General features: G+C 42.7%; 1 long non-coding RNA gene across 1 annotated transcript in view; it reads left to right on the top strand.

Annotated features, from left to right (window-relative positions):
- Positions 1-7246: 7246 nt before the first annotated feature.
- Positions 7247-15554, top strand: part of LOC144673717 (uncharacterized) — a 45517-nt gene continuing 37209 nt past the window's right edge. The window contains exon 1 of the long non-coding RNA XR_013574408.1: positions 7247-7353. This is a non-coding gene — a long non-coding RNA (uncharacterized LOC144673717). The remainder of the gene's footprint in view (positions 7354-15554) is intronic.

The following is a 15554-nucleotide window of genomic DNA, read 5'->3' as shown; positions in this document are numbered from 1 at the left end:
GTGAGAACAAACATACCAGAACTAAAACATAATTATATTCCATACATTTAGGCATTTGTATAAAGTCCATTTGTAGGTGTACCAATGGGCCTCATGGCTGGGGTCCCTTACCAGCAGTCACTGTGGGCGTCTTGCCTGGATTATGTCATTGACATAGGTATGACAGGTATTACTAATACAATGCCTAATAGCAGATTACTATTCACTATACATTCAACATCCATTCTACATACACGTGTTAAACCCTTGAGCTGGCAACCAGTCAAGTCATGATTCTTGTGTCGTGAGAGATTCAATAAATGCTCATTAGTTACCCATAAAGGACTACCCTTTCTTTAATCTGTTCTAGATGTTCTCGGGTTGTTCCAGTGCCCAAGATCCATAGGTGTTGCATACGTCATTTCTGCTCAATTCGTCTGAAATATTTTTTCCCTATTTCAATTAATTTGTTGATAGTCTCCGCATGACTTTCGAGCACGGTAGCCAGACTTTGGATTAACCAATGATATCCCTATATTGAATATTATAGTGGCATCATTTATCAGGGTGCGCTTAACACGGTTCCCTCCCAAGCCTGATCGCATCTCGCCGCTGAACTGAACTGCTTCAGTGATCAACTGGCGCGTCAGAGCCGTATAGAGTGCTTGGGTATGGGTTGAGCACCATTGGGGCAGAACGACACCGGATACATTCAAGACTACGGGTACCAGCTCATGTTGTACATTATGATACAAAACTTCCCATTAACCATTACCAAACCATTCGTCGGTCCTGGATGCATAGTCGGACAAGATGGATCAGTCGGTGTGGTTTGAGGGCCTTCAATTATCTCTACTCAGACTGTGAAAGTAGAGGTGGGAGGTGGCTGGGTAGTTGCGGACCTCCCATGCTCTATCTGAAGCAAACCCTTACTAAAATTTGAATGTACTTGTTCTCCTACTGTTACATTTATCATTCCCCGTTGTGTGTCGCATTCAGCACTGTCCATGCTGTAAGAAAGTCCCTCCTGCGGTGCAGAATGAGCCGTGATGATCCCCGACCTTGTTGCCAGTCCTGATAGTCCCACGACGAGGATGTAGATCTGTGGAGACATTAACATTGGCTTCCGTTCTCTGGGTTACCGCTTGGTCAATTTCCATGTATCTTTAACTGTGTGTAATGCATCCATTTACTTCCCGTTCTCATATCTACAAGTGCGCATGTATCACCTCCATAATTACCTGGTATGGTCCGTGTCTGTTCGCTCCGAGCTCACCCTAGCCATCACGATATTCACCACTTGGGTGGGGGGCGGGGGTGGTTCTTTGTTGCTCCTTGGATTTTCCTGTTTCCATATCCTTAATCATCTGTCAGTCCCTAACTTCCTCTCTCAACTCATGTAATTGCCTACTTAATTCCGTTGCATTGTCCTGTATTTTTCCTTTCAGTGGCCCTACACCTCCTACTATAATACCTTCAGGTAATTGCAGGGGCCTTACCTGTTATTACTTCAAATGGGGTGAACCTGGCGGTCCTGCTTGGTATAGTCCACAGTGCATTAGAACATTGGGCTGTTCACTGTCTCTTGATTGATTTTTTAAAAAAGAAGTTCAGTTCATCCTTTCCACCATCCCGGGACTCTGGGGGGTGGTAAGGAATATGGAATTTCTGTTTAATCTCCGTAAGATTTCACACTTCTTTAATGACTCTCCCTGTGGAATAAGTTCCCAGATCTGAATCCATCTGGGTAGGCACCACAACTCCTTCCAGTTTAATCTCTCCTGCTGCTGTCTCATGTCAGACCTCAATTCCTTAAACAACTCTACAATGCACCTTCTTATCCTATCTTTCAATGGCTCAGTATCTTCACTTCCAGTGATGGTTCACTCTGGGAACAGCTTAACTCTGCCTGTCATCAAGTAAAGGAGAGAGCTTCCCACCAGCTGGAACTTTTAATCGGGACACATTGAGCGCTTATAATGTGTTTTAATGGAGGTCGATAGTCCGCTACTAAATCAAGGTGTTAATCCTATGGTTTTACTTTTTCTGGCTCACAAGCACATTAATATAATCAGTAATACATCTATTTAGCCTTTTTCCAGCTTTCCCTTTACCTGTATCTATCTTGTGGTAAATTGGTGTTCAGTATTATTTCTCCTTACATTTCAATTCCTGAACTACAGATTCCTCATAGTTTTATCTCTAAGTTTTCTTTCCTGACCATGATCATCCTAAGGTTCTCTTGAGTTCAGTTTCTCTATTGTCTTGATTGTTTAAAATGTTTCCTTACTCTTTAGGCCATATTAACTATTCCATTTCAACGGCAATCTCTGTCTCTAGATCTTTGCTGATTTCCCCCTGTGCAGTTCCAATGCCTCAGTTGATGGCCAGGTTCTCAAATTCATTTCCCTTAAAACCGTTTGTACATTGTGTCCTCTTTCCCTGACTCATTCTCCCACTTTCCTCATACCAGTTTACACTTGCAACCAGCTTAGCTTGTTCATGTTGTCTGGAGAGACTTTACAATCCAATAAAGTATTCTTATAACAGTTTTAAAAACAGAAATCAGGTATTGACAGTTCTGCTTCCTTGTCCTCTTCTCAAAGATTTTATTGTCTGAAAAGTAGCCCACTAAATTGTGTCTGACCCTTTTCTTTTAGAATTATCCCAGATTCATTAACTCGGCCAAAAATTGGATTTCTGCCAAACTTTGTCAATGTCTTGAGCTTAGCTTCATATTTTGGGAACAGACTTACAAACACAAAAGCCTGCAGCATTTGAATTAGTGCCAATTGTTGTCAGACCTTTTAAGATGAAAATTCCCTTTTGAAAACGTTATCAAGAACCAAACCTCAAATTTTTAAACTTTTTAAGAACAGTAATTTACACTATCAAAATTAAAACAACCTCTTTTTCATGTGTAATGATTTGTATCCAAGTTATAATTTCCATACGTTTATCGACACATTCTTTATCTTAGATAGCATCCTAGTGGAAAAGTAACCTGTTAAATTACACAGCACTTTACATCTCAAGATTGTCCCGAATACAAATTCCAGTGCTTTTAAAAAGCAGATTTCCTTTAATATTTAATTCATCTCTTCTTAACAAACCCCATTTTATCCATTGGAACCATCTAGACCTATTGCTTATGTCTTTTCGTTTTCGTAGCATCCTTCTGAATTTTAAGTAATGTCTTTTTCTCAGAATTTTAGAATACTAACTCGTATGTATTAATCCCAATCAGCTTGGAAGCTGATGATCAGGGTTAGTCCCTACTAGTGTGCGAAGTGGTGGTACAAGGGTTGGTTCATCTCAAACAAAGGCAAGTCCTGTTTTATCTTTACACTACCTTCAAATTATGATTTTGTTCCCAGAAATCTCAACTCAAACCTTACACTCAAAACTTTGGAATATTTGAACAAACTTTTCCTTTAATCTAATATGGGGCTTTCGACTCTGAAGTGCTCAACCACACACACAAAAGACAATTTATGGAAGAAAACACGTTAAAGCTCAACAAACAAAAGCTTCATTGCACACAAACAAACAGATATATAAAAGTATGTATCGATACTCTTATAATATTGAAATTATCTCTAAACGATGCTTCGAGTTGCAGTGGGGGGAAATAAAGGGATCTTGAAGGCTCCATCTGTAGGGACCTTCAACCTGACGAAAGCTCACATTTTCTCTGCTGCTGCTTGTCAATTGCACATTAACCCCCTAGTGGTACCCTTTCTCTCTCTCTCTCTCTCTCTCTCTCTCTCTCTTCAGCACAAAAAGCTCCTGTAACTTAGATCAATTATTTTTTTTTTCTAAGTTACAGAAAATTTAGTAGCGGACTATCGACCTCCATTAAAACACATTATAAGCGCTCAATGTGTCCCGATTAAAAGTTCCAGCTGGTGGGAAGCTCTCTCCTTTACTTTGAGTCCATTTAACAGAATCAGAAACATATTGGACAATATCAGGTCCGTAATGGACATACATATAAGCATTTGGGGTTCCCTTCAAAGGGGGAACCTGCGATTTCTTTGATGTCATATTTCCCATTTAACTTAATAATATGCACAAAAGAAAACACAGAAATTACTTACTTTTCACCTCCAGGTGACTCGAACCCCTGGGTATACTACTACTACTTTTTTCGTTTTCTTACCCATTTTCAAAGTTCCTGATTTAAGCTCCGGTTCCGCCGGTTTGTTATTAGTATTTTGCGAAGCGGGGAGAGTTGCAGAGCCCGCTCTGCTGTTGCGATCTCCCATTTTTCTGAAAAGGAAACATCATTAACAGCGTGGCGCGTTTCCTACCCTATGTGCTCACCGGTATTTAAGAGTTCCTTAACAAGTTCTCCAGTTCCTTGGGTCTTTTGAGTCTGGTCGGTAGCTACCCTTTTTCAAGCACTCCCCCTTTCAGCTAGGATGCAGTTCATACTCTCCACAACTTGGGAGAGTAGTTCCTCCCTGTTTCCGCGAGGGTTCTTTTTTTTAAGAGATCCGACGGCCCAAAATTCCTTATCGTCCCCATTTCACCTCTCTAACTTAAGAGGCCACCTCTCCAACTTAAGAGGTAGCTGGGACGCTAAGTATCACCTCTCCAACTTAAGAGGTTGCTGGACTTCAATCGGATCCCATCCTCATCGCCAATTTGTCGCGGAAAATGGAGTGAACACTCAGAGCCAGGAGGTTTGTCTTGGAAGTCTTTATTGAGTCATGTTATCACGGAGAGCCTAGCAGCATTCAACAGAGCTATCCGGCACTCTGACGAAGCATCAGAGTACACACATAGTTATAGTAAAAGCGTGCGTAATTTATAACATTGAAATTTTATCTTTGGCATGCATACAGTTGTTCTGTCTGAGTTTATAATTATGCAAAAGCCTTGAGTAGTTACACAAAACCTTGACTAGCCCATCTGGCGACTAGTCATCAGGACAGACAACAGATATCATAGCTAGGCCCTGCCTCATGTGCTGATAGCAGACATCCTAACTTTGTTTCAAGGACTCTTGGTAGTTTGTTTATGATACTTGTTTTTCTTCCTTCACTATAGCTGACAGCGCAGGTTTGTCTGCTAGTGGTGCAAGGAGACTTCGCTGTAGTATCCCGCTATGGTTAAACCACTTAACCCTTTGATATCATCTAGATGTTTTTTATTCTCCCACAATATCCTCCTGCTAGACCACACTTGGAGCACTGTGCACAGTTCTGATTTCTGTATCTCTTGCTTAGACTACACTCGGAGCACTCTGCACATTTACTGTCTCCATATCCCTCGGTTACACCATACTTGTTCAGCGCCTCTTGTCTGTGCCCCAGTTCTCTCTCGGATTGTTGTGTCACTGAGACAGTGGAGGTCATGAAACCCCAGGGTACTGTTTACACCTTGTATCCCTGGAAAACTGACCTTGTGGGGTTTGGGTGGGGGGAAGAGATCGAAATAGACTAAAAGTTAGAGATATAACAATGGATGGAAATACATTTAAAAATAATGGAAATAGGTGGGAAAAGAAAAAATGTGTATAAATGATTGGAAAATGGGGGGATCGGAAAGGGGGTCGATATGGAGTAGAGAGTTCATGATCTAATGTTGTTGAACTCAATATTCAGTCTGGAAGGCTGTAAAGAGCCTACTCGGAAGTTCGTGTTACTCTAGATTGCGTTGAGCTTCACTGGAACATTGCAGCAGGCCAATGATGGACATGTGGGCATGAGAGCAGGGTGGTGTGTTGAAATGGCAAGTGACAGGGAGAACTGGGTCATGCCTATTGATAGACCGTATCGCCTCATGTGTTGGGAATGGGTTAGCAACATCAGCCAGAAATTAGTGAGTGAGGCACTGAAATATCCATCACAAAGAGTAGCTCGATATCGCCACGGCTGATCCAGTTGAGCCGACCTTGTAGGACACATCTAACCGAGGTACTTGCAGGGAAGAATTGTAAAAAGTGCTACATGTGAAGTCTATGGTGACCAGATCACTTGGTCTTCGGCAAGTGGTAAGGGAACCAAACAGCAGGCCTAAACCTGCTTGACCTCAAACACACCAGGCGACCTCTCGCAGTTGGCCCTGTCCATGACAGTTTTGGTAGGAGCGAACACCACACCGTCTTTGTCAAGACAAATCCTGTCCTCACACGGAGTACACACTCGATCGTGCTGTGGAACTCCCATTGTGCAAATGGGACAGATTTGGTACAGATTGAACGGCCCAAAACTGGGCATTGGTGAGGCAGAAAGAGAGCGAGGCTGAGAGAATGGGGAGAGAGGTAGAAAGACAGAGAAACAGAGCAAGGCAGAGGAACATATATATAGAGAGCGTAGGTGGCAAAGAGAGTTAAAGACGGATAGGTCGATAGATAGATAGATTGATATATAGATCGAACGATAGGCAGATGCAACGATAGGTATATAGGTTTATAGATAGATAGAAGGATAGGTAGATGGACAGATAGATAGATTGGCTGACAGGTTGAAGATAAATAAATAAGTAGATAGATAAATAGATATATTGGTAGACAGGTCGATAGATAAATTAATAGATTTATATATAGTTAAATAGATAGATAGATAGACAGATAGATAGATAGACAGATAGATAGATAGATAGATAGATAGATAGATAGATAGATAGATAGATAGATAGATAGATAGATAGATAGATAGATAGATAGATAGATAGATAGATAGATAGATAGATAGATAGATAGATAGATAGATAGATAGATAGATAGATAGATAGATGGAGAGAGAGAGACACACAGAAAGAGAACATGACAGAGAGCAAAGGGAATGAAGTAAAAGTGGGCGGGAAATAAAGACGTTCATTTGTATAGCGACTTTCCCAGCCTGTGGATATCCCAATGTGTTTTCCAGCCAGTGACCTTTGGATAATAGTGCACAGGAGTTGGCAGGGCCAGCAGGTTGATCATCAACTAACTACCGGTTGGCTGGACAACAAGCTCCGCCAGACAGAATGGCGACTGGGGACAGGACAGGTCCGCTTCAGAGGCAAATGTTTAACACACTGACAACGGCTTTAAATGAGAAATATTTAACTCTCTCGGCTGATGTAGAAGGCAGAGGCAGAAAGAGAGAAAAACAAATAGATAATGTGAGAGGAACAGGAGAAGGGGAGGGAGTGAGGCTCGAGGAGCAGAGGGCTACGATTGAAGGAGATTGGCTGAAGAAGCGATGGTGACACAAGGAGAAACTGTTTATTTGCATAGCAAATGGTTCAAGTCGGGAATGCAGAGCCAGATAGCGCGCTGGAGGCACACTCAATCGAGCCTTTCAAGAAAAGAATTGGCAATGACCTGACCAGGAAAAACATGTATGGCTCTTCAGTGGAAAGACCCCTAACTGGCACTGGGTAAGTTACTCCTGCAATGAGTCAGGGCAGATACGAGGGGCCAATTGGCCTCTCACTGACCTGCAGTCGTTTGATGTTTCGATGATAAGTAGGGAAAAGTGAGGTGAGAGAGGGTGAGAGAGAGAGAGAGAGAGAGAGGGAGAGAGAGAGAAAGAGACGGGGGCGGTGGGTGCAATGCGAATGGGAAAAGAGGAAATAAAATCATCGTGAGAGAAAGCTAGAGGGAGGCGTTAGAGAAAGAGGGCGAGTAGGGAGTGTTTCAGGCCATGACGTAGGAGTGAGAGTGGCAGATAGTGAGTATGAGAGAGAGTGGAAGGAAAGAGAGTGAGAGGTGGAGAGAAAGAGAGAAAGATGCGGGTGAGAGATAGACAGGGAGAGAGACATAGAGAAAGAGAGAGCGAGAGATGGGGAAAGGCAGGTTGAGAGAGGCAAAGGGAGATACAGGCAGAGAGATTGGGGTGAAAGGTAGAATGGCAGAGAGACAGATAAATCTTCACCAAGACAGAGAGAGGGAAGAGAAAAAGAGAGAATGATGGATAGATAGATATATAGAGATTGATCGATAGATAGATAGGTGGATAGATAAATGGACAGGTGGACAGATGGATACAAAGATAGATAGATAGATAGATAGATAGATAGATAGATAGATAGATAGATAGATAGATAGATAGATAGATAGATAGATAGATAGATAGATAGATAGATAGATAGATAGATAGATAGATAGATAGATAGATAGATAGATAGATAGATACATACATAGATAGATACATAGATACATAGGTACATAAATAGTTGGATAGGTGGATGGATATGTAGAGAGAGAGAGGAGGTTGAGACAGAGGAAGAGAACATGGCAGAGAGCAAAGGTTTTGAAGACAATTGTGGGCGTGAATTAAAGACTTTCAATTAAATAGCACCTTTTCAAGCATAAGAATGTTCCAACGTGTAGCACAGCCAAATAAATCGCGTTGAAGTGTAGCCTTTGGTCAAATCTAGGAACACATGGAAGGCGACGTTCTCAAATTAAGCTCCCACCATCAACCGTGCAGCATCGGGCAAGTGGTGTTAGTGACATTGGTTGGTGGGTAAATATTGTTCCCACTTGGGCACTGGGCAGAGCTGAGCGCTAGTCTCATTCCAGTATTGACAATGGAATGATGTCCAGAGTGGGCGATTTGCTATCAATCAGAAACGCGTTGAAAATCATCTGTAATGAATCAGTTCGAAAGTGAGGAGAATCCCTATTCACACTGAGTTCTGATCAGGAATGCGCTGCCTCAGTTGGTGGCAGGAGCAGACCGAATCAGTATCTTTCAAAAGGCAGTGTTGACAAGGAATCAAAAGGATTTTTTTTTAATGGCAGGGCGATGGGGAAGGAGGAGAGACTGAGTAGGAATGATTGTGCCAGCATGGACACGATGGGAAGAATGGCCTCCTTGTTTGCTGTAGGATTCTTACATTAATCATGGCAAAGGGCTCCTTTTAATCTACCCCAATTCAATAGTTGCTCATATTTGTGCGCCCCCCTCCCCCACCCCCACTTTTATTAATGAAAACCTGGCTTGAGTTTAAATTATCATTTCAATTCATTAATTACATTCGACATCTCATTCCTGTCACTGCTGGCCTCAGCTAGCGGACTGTTACTTAAACCAGATGAAAGATGAGCCTATCCTCACTGTCTGTGTGTGTGTGAAGATTAACCACAGATTCCTTCCTGAGATCATATTAAGAATTTCAGTGCTGCAGTCAACTCACCTCTTACTTTGAGCAACTTGGGGAATGCTGAAGAAGGTAATGTTCCTGGTCCTCGTGTTGCTGGCGCTGGCTGAGCATATGGTCGCAGATAGGAGACGGAATGTAAGCTAAAAAGCGATAGGTAAACACATCAATCATGAACTAATCTATAGAACAATTCTGTCAATGAACTATCATATTTTCCTAATATTATTGTGGGGTACTTTAAAGCAGGCTTGTCCGTGTGTGTGAAAGTGTGCGTGCACTTCTCTGTGTGCATGTGCGTGTGTGTATGTGCACGTATGTGTGAGTGTGTGTCTCTGCGTATGTGTGAGCACGTGTGTGTGTCTGTACTTGCGTTTGTGTCCGCATTTGCGTGTATATGTGTGTGTGTGTGTTTGTGTGAGTGTGCATGCTTGTTTTTGTGTGCGTGGGTATGTGTCTGTGCGTGTGTATATCTCTGTGTGTGAGTGTGCATGTTTGTTTGTGTGTGTCTTTGATGTGTGTGTGCATTTGGGTGTGTGTGCATGCCTGTGTGTATGTGTATGTGTCTGTGTGTGTTTCTGTGTGTGTGTGCTTGTGTGAGTGTGTGTGTATGTGTGTGTGTGTGTGTGTGTGTATGTGTATATGTGTGTGCGTGCGTGTGTATATGTGTGTGTGCGTGCTTGTTTGTGTATGTATGTCTGTGAGTGTGTATATGTGTGCGTATATGATTCTGGGTGTGTGGCGAATCTAACCAAAATAGAGCTGGTTAGACTGCAAGTTTTAAATGACCAAAGAAGTGAGGTGTAAAACAGGCATTTGAAATGGAGTTGAGTAAGCTTGGGTGAGGTATCAGCAGAGATGGTGTGAATGAAGTTTGCATGTTTTGATAAGTGAAGAAGTGTTCGATCTTCAAAGGGGACATGAGGCGATTTTTACACCTGAAATGACAAATAAGGCTGGGTTATTAATATGATTATTCCCAACAGCGTCGTCCATAATGATAACATGGAAAACTTTGTATATCTTGGGAAAAGTAACTCCTAAAAACTAGTTGAAACGATGAGATTCACAGATTAAAAAGGGCGAAATATATTTGAATAAGGGTGGGAGGCTGTGTAAGGTGTGGCCGAGTGAGATCTTCGAAGGTGCATTCATTAGAAACAGACTTGGGGAGGAAGCTTGTAGCTCCGCCACCGCCCAAACCCCTCACCCCCTCCCCTGCAGAAGTTTGGTGTTTCAGTACCGAAAGTTGTTTGAAACGCCTTTGAAATCACATTAACCACTGGGTGCTTGTGGCAATATTCGTGGGTGTGTTAATAATTTGGAATTCTTTTGAACGTTTGCCTTAAAGGGGCTGTGTAGTTGGGAGTCAGGTTAAAGTAGAAATCTGGGGAACTGTTATAACTATGTAACTGTAACCTTTTGCGTGCGTTTAAGTTTTTTTGTTGTTAATAGGCGATAGCGGAAACATTACTTCTGAATTCAGTGCAAAAGCCTGCTCGTAATAAATACAAATTGCAAAATTGTCACGATAGCTTGTCCAAGTTTCCCTTGGGAGGTTGGTCAGCCTGGTAAATAACACCTGCCGTATCACAGCAATTCATAGAGAAAGGAAGTGGATATTTTGCCCCTGAACCAGCACTGCCAGTTAGATACATTTTGTATGATCTGGACATTAACACCAACTGCAACATTTGGATTGACAATGCTCCCTACAGGAGAGGCGATGGTGCAATGGCTTGTTGCTGTGATAATGATCCAGTGAGCCAGGATAAAGCTCTGGGGTGCGAGGGTTAGAATCCCACCACTGCAGATGTTGGAATTAGAATTCAATAAAAATCTGGAATTTAAAGTTTAATGATAACCACGAAACCATTGTCGATTTTCGTAAAATAATATTTGCTTCACTAATGTCCTTTAGGAGAGGAAACCTATTTGCATTATTTTTAATGTATTCCACGGATCATTTATCTATACCTTTTATGCCCTTTTAGTCTTATTTCGCCCCACCCCCACTAGAGCTATCTGTACGTTGCCTGTCCTACTATCCATTCTTAATTCGCACATTCTTTTAGATAATATCACGACCTTCAACACTTCTTTGCTCTTTTGTCTGAAACATATTTTGGTTACCTCCTCCTGTCACTTGTTGCTTGTCCCAAACACCCCCCACTCTCCACCCCGTCCCCTGCCCCTTCCCCCCCCCCCCCCACCCCACCAAACCAGCTTATATTTCACCTCTCCCCTATTTTTACTTAGTTCTGTTGAAGGATCATGAGGACTCGAAACCTCAACTGTACACTTCTCCGTCTTGGCTGCCTGCCCTGCTGCGTTTTTCCACTATTTTTTTTATTTTTTGTTGAGGAAATCCGCCATCCTTACCCAGTCTGTCCTACACGTGACTCCTGACCCGCAGCAATGGTGGTGTTGACTCATAAATACTCTCTGAGCAAGGGGCAATAAGGGATTGACAATAAATGCCAGAGGTTGAGCAATCAAGAACAAGAACAAAAGACAGAAAGGGGAATAAGAAAAGTGATAGGCACGCAATTCAAATGCAACAAGAGGGCCTCAGTGAAAGATAATGGGAGTGGGGCAGATAACGTTAAAAAGACAACCCTTAAAGCTTTGTGCCTTAGCGCCAGGTACATTCCCAATAAAGTGGGTGAATTAACTGCACAAATAGATGTTAATAGGTATGATATACTCGGGCTTATGGAGATTTGGCTGCAGGGTGACAACGGATGGGCCATGAACATCCAGGGGTATTCAGTATTTAGGGAGGACAGACAAAAGTGAAGAGGCAGTGGATTGTATTGTTGCTTGAAGTGGAAATTAATGCAATATTTGTGAATAATATTAGCTACAACATTGTGGAATCTGTGTGGGTGGAGCAGAGAAACACCAAAGGGCAAAAGAACGTTTGTGGGGATTGTATTATAGGCCCCCGAATTATAGTGGTGACGGTTAGAATGGCATTAAACAGGAAATTAGAGACGCATGTAATAAAGGAACATCTGTCGGTATGGTTGACTTTAATCTGCATATAGATTGGGAAAACCAAATTAGTAACAATACTGTAGAGGAGGAATTCCTGCAGTGTATACCGGATGGTTTTCTGTACCAATACGTTGAGGAAACAACTAGGGATCAGGCTATCCTAGACTTGATATTGTAAATTGAGAAATAAGTAATTGACCATCTAGTTGTGGGAGGGCCGTTGGGGATGAACGGCCATAACATGGTTGAGTTCTTCATCAAGTTAGAGAGTGACATAACTGGTTCTGAGACTAGGGTCTTGAATCTTAATAAATGAAACTACGATGGTTTGAGGCGCGAGCTGGCTATGATGGATTGGGAGACGTTACTTAAAGGACTGATTTTGGATAGGCAATGACAAACATTCAAAGAGCTAAAGTGAACGGCAACAATTAATAATTCCTGTCTGGTGCAAAAGTAAAGCAAGAAAATGGCCAAGCCATGTCTTTCAAGAGAAATTAGGCAAAGTATTAAGTCCAAGGAAGATGGATACAATTTAGCCAGAAAATAAAACAGTCCTGAGGTTTGGTAACAGTTTAGAATTCGGCAAAGGAGTACCAAGGGATTGATTAAGAATGGGAGAAGAGAGTATCAGGCTAAGCTTGTGGGGAACATAATAACTGACCATAAAAGCTTTTATAGGCATGTGAAGAGAAGAAGATTAGTCAAGATCAATGTAGGTCACGTACAGTCAGAAACAGTGGAAATTGTAATGGGGGACAAAGAAATGGCTGATCAACTAAATAATTTGGTTCTCTCTTCACAAAGTAGGACACAAATAACAAACCAGAAATGTGGGGAACGCAGAGTTTAGTGAGAGTGAGGAACTGAAAGGAATCAGAGTAGGTAGGGAAACGGTGTTGGGGAAATTGATGGGATTGCAGGCCCATAAATCCCGAGGGCCTGATAATCTACATCGCAGATTACTTAAGGAAGTGTCCTAGAAATAGTGTATGCATTGGTGGTCATCTTCTGAGAGTCTATAGACTCTGGAACAGTTCTTACAGATTGGAGGACAGCTAATGTAACCTCACTATTTGAAAAGGAATGTAGAGTGAAAACAGGGAATCATAGGCCTGTCAACCTGACGTCGGTATTGGGAAAAATTCTAGAGTCCATTATAAAAGATTTATTAGTTGAGCATTTGGAAAACAGTAGAAGAATCGGGCAGAATGAGCAATGGGTTTACGAAAGGGCATTCATGCTTGACAAATCTACTGGAATTTACAGAGGATGTAGCTAGAAGAGTTGATGAAGGGGAGGCAGTGTATGTGCTTTATTTCGACTTTCAGAAGGTTTTCGACGGAGTCCCACATAAGGGATTAGCCTGTAAAGTTAAAGCGCATGGGAGTGGAGGAGGTGCATTGAGTTGGATAGATAATGGGTGGGCAGACAGGAAACAAGCAACAGTAATAAACGGTTCATTTCTGAAAAGCAGGCAGTGACCAGTGTAGTGCCACAGGGATAGGTGCTGGGACCCCAGCTATACAATATATATATTAATTATTTAGTTAAGGGAACTGAATGATAGATCTCCAAATTGGCATATGACACATAGCTGGGTCTCCCACCTGGGTGAGCTGTGAGGAGGATGCTGAGATGCTTCACTGTGATTTGGACAAATATAGTGAGTGGGCAAATGTTTGGCAGATGCAATATAATGTCGATAAATGAGGTTATCCACTTTGGTAGCCAAAACAGGAAGGCAGATTATTATCTGATTGGCTATAAGTTGAGAGAGCGGAATGTGCAATGAGACCTGGGTGTCCTCGCACACCAGTTGCTGATGGTAAGCATGCAGGTGCAACAGGCGTAAGATAAGGCAAATGGTATGTTGGCATTCATAGCAAGAGAATTCGAGGGATGTTTTGCTGCGATTTTACACAGCCTCGATGACGTATGACTTAGGAGACAACATTAGTCTTTCACTCTGTTGGTCTCAGTTAATGAATAGCTCGTTTAATAAGCTCAAGGTGGAGCCAGCGCTAACCGTGTGTCTGTGTGAATATTAACTACAGAATGGTACGTGCGCTGATATAAAGGGCATCCGTAATCCAGTCACCTCATTGTGACTCTGAGGGGATCAGTGGAAGATGAGGAAAGCACTACTCTTTGTAGTTGGACTCCTTGTGCAGCTACAGCCCATCACTGAGGGAGGACTGGTGAGTGAATGGATGCCCGGTGAGTACAAATCTCCCAGGAAGAACAGAGCAGAAACATTCAGAGATTGAAGAAGAGGCCATTCAGCCTCTTCAGCCTGTGATACCAATCAATTGGTGCCGTAACTTCATCCGCCCATCTTTATTCCCCAACCGTTAAAATCTTCCCAAACAGAAAGATGTCCATCTCAGTTGTGCACCTTTCCTTAATTTTTTTCTTTTTCAAATTATTCATCCTTCTCGAATATTCTAGTCGCCTTGTGCTTCCCATCTATGTGCTGCCACTCGGTGATATCTTGCATTATTTTTCCCTCGGTTAGACCACACTCTGAGCAATGTGCAAACATCTGGTCTCCATATCCCTCAGCTAGACCATACTTGGAGCCCTGTGCACAGGTTTGGTCTCCATAACCCACAAATAGACCACCCTTGGAGCATTGTGGACAATGCTGGTCTTCATATCCCTCGGTTATACCACACTCGGAGCACTGTTCACAGTCCGGTCTCCATCGGCTGGATCACATTTGGAGCACTGAGCACAGTTCTGGTCTCCAGATGCCTCGGTTCGACAACACTCGTAGAACTGTGCACAGTTCAGGTCTTTATATCCCTCAGTCACAACACACCTGGAGCACTGAGCACAGCTCTTGCCTCCATATACCTTGGTTAGACAACAGTCGGTGCACCGTGAATAGTTCCGGTCTCCATATCCTTCAGTCAGAATACACCTGGGGCACTGAGCACTGTTCTTGCCTACAGATCCCTCGGATAGACCACACTGGGAGCGCTGTTCACAGTTCCAGCCTCCAAAGAATTTGCTTAAATCCCACCTAAGTGCGGCAGAGCTCTGAATGTTGTTATCAATGAACTCTTCCTTTTTGTTTCCCTGAAGCTCTCGAAGGATGTGTGGAGTTAGGAGGCGTCTGCAGATTGGCACCATGTTCCAGACATTGGAGACAGATCAATGGAGACTGCCTATTATGGCTCAGGTGCTGCAGACATAACGTGGTTGGATAAACATAACATGTCCAATGTGCGATTCGCCCGTGATTCCGACTGAAGCAATCTGTATTTCCTGCAATCCAGGCTCTGATACATTGTGTGGATCCAATGACCATTGACCTACTGCTTTCTGAATCATGTGAATAAAACTGGCTGTGTCGATCGCCGCCCCTTGTCCGTTTCTCAATTCTCACTCCGATCAATGTGTCACCATATCTACAAGGGAGGGGGTGGTGGTCAGGACATGACAGGGCCATATTGACACCAGGCACC

This window comes from Cetorhinus maximus, unplaced genomic scaffold (assembly GCF_964194155.1).
Source record: "Cetorhinus maximus unplaced genomic scaffold, sCetMax3.hap1.1 HAP1_SCAFFOLD_448, whole genome shotgun sequence".
NCBI classification, from domain to species: domain Eukaryota; kingdom Metazoa; phylum Chordata; class Chondrichthyes; order Lamniformes; family Cetorhinidae; genus Cetorhinus; species Cetorhinus maximus.
The sequence above is the reverse complement of the archived record's forward strand: the minus strand, read 5'-3'. Positions and strand labels throughout refer to the sequence as shown.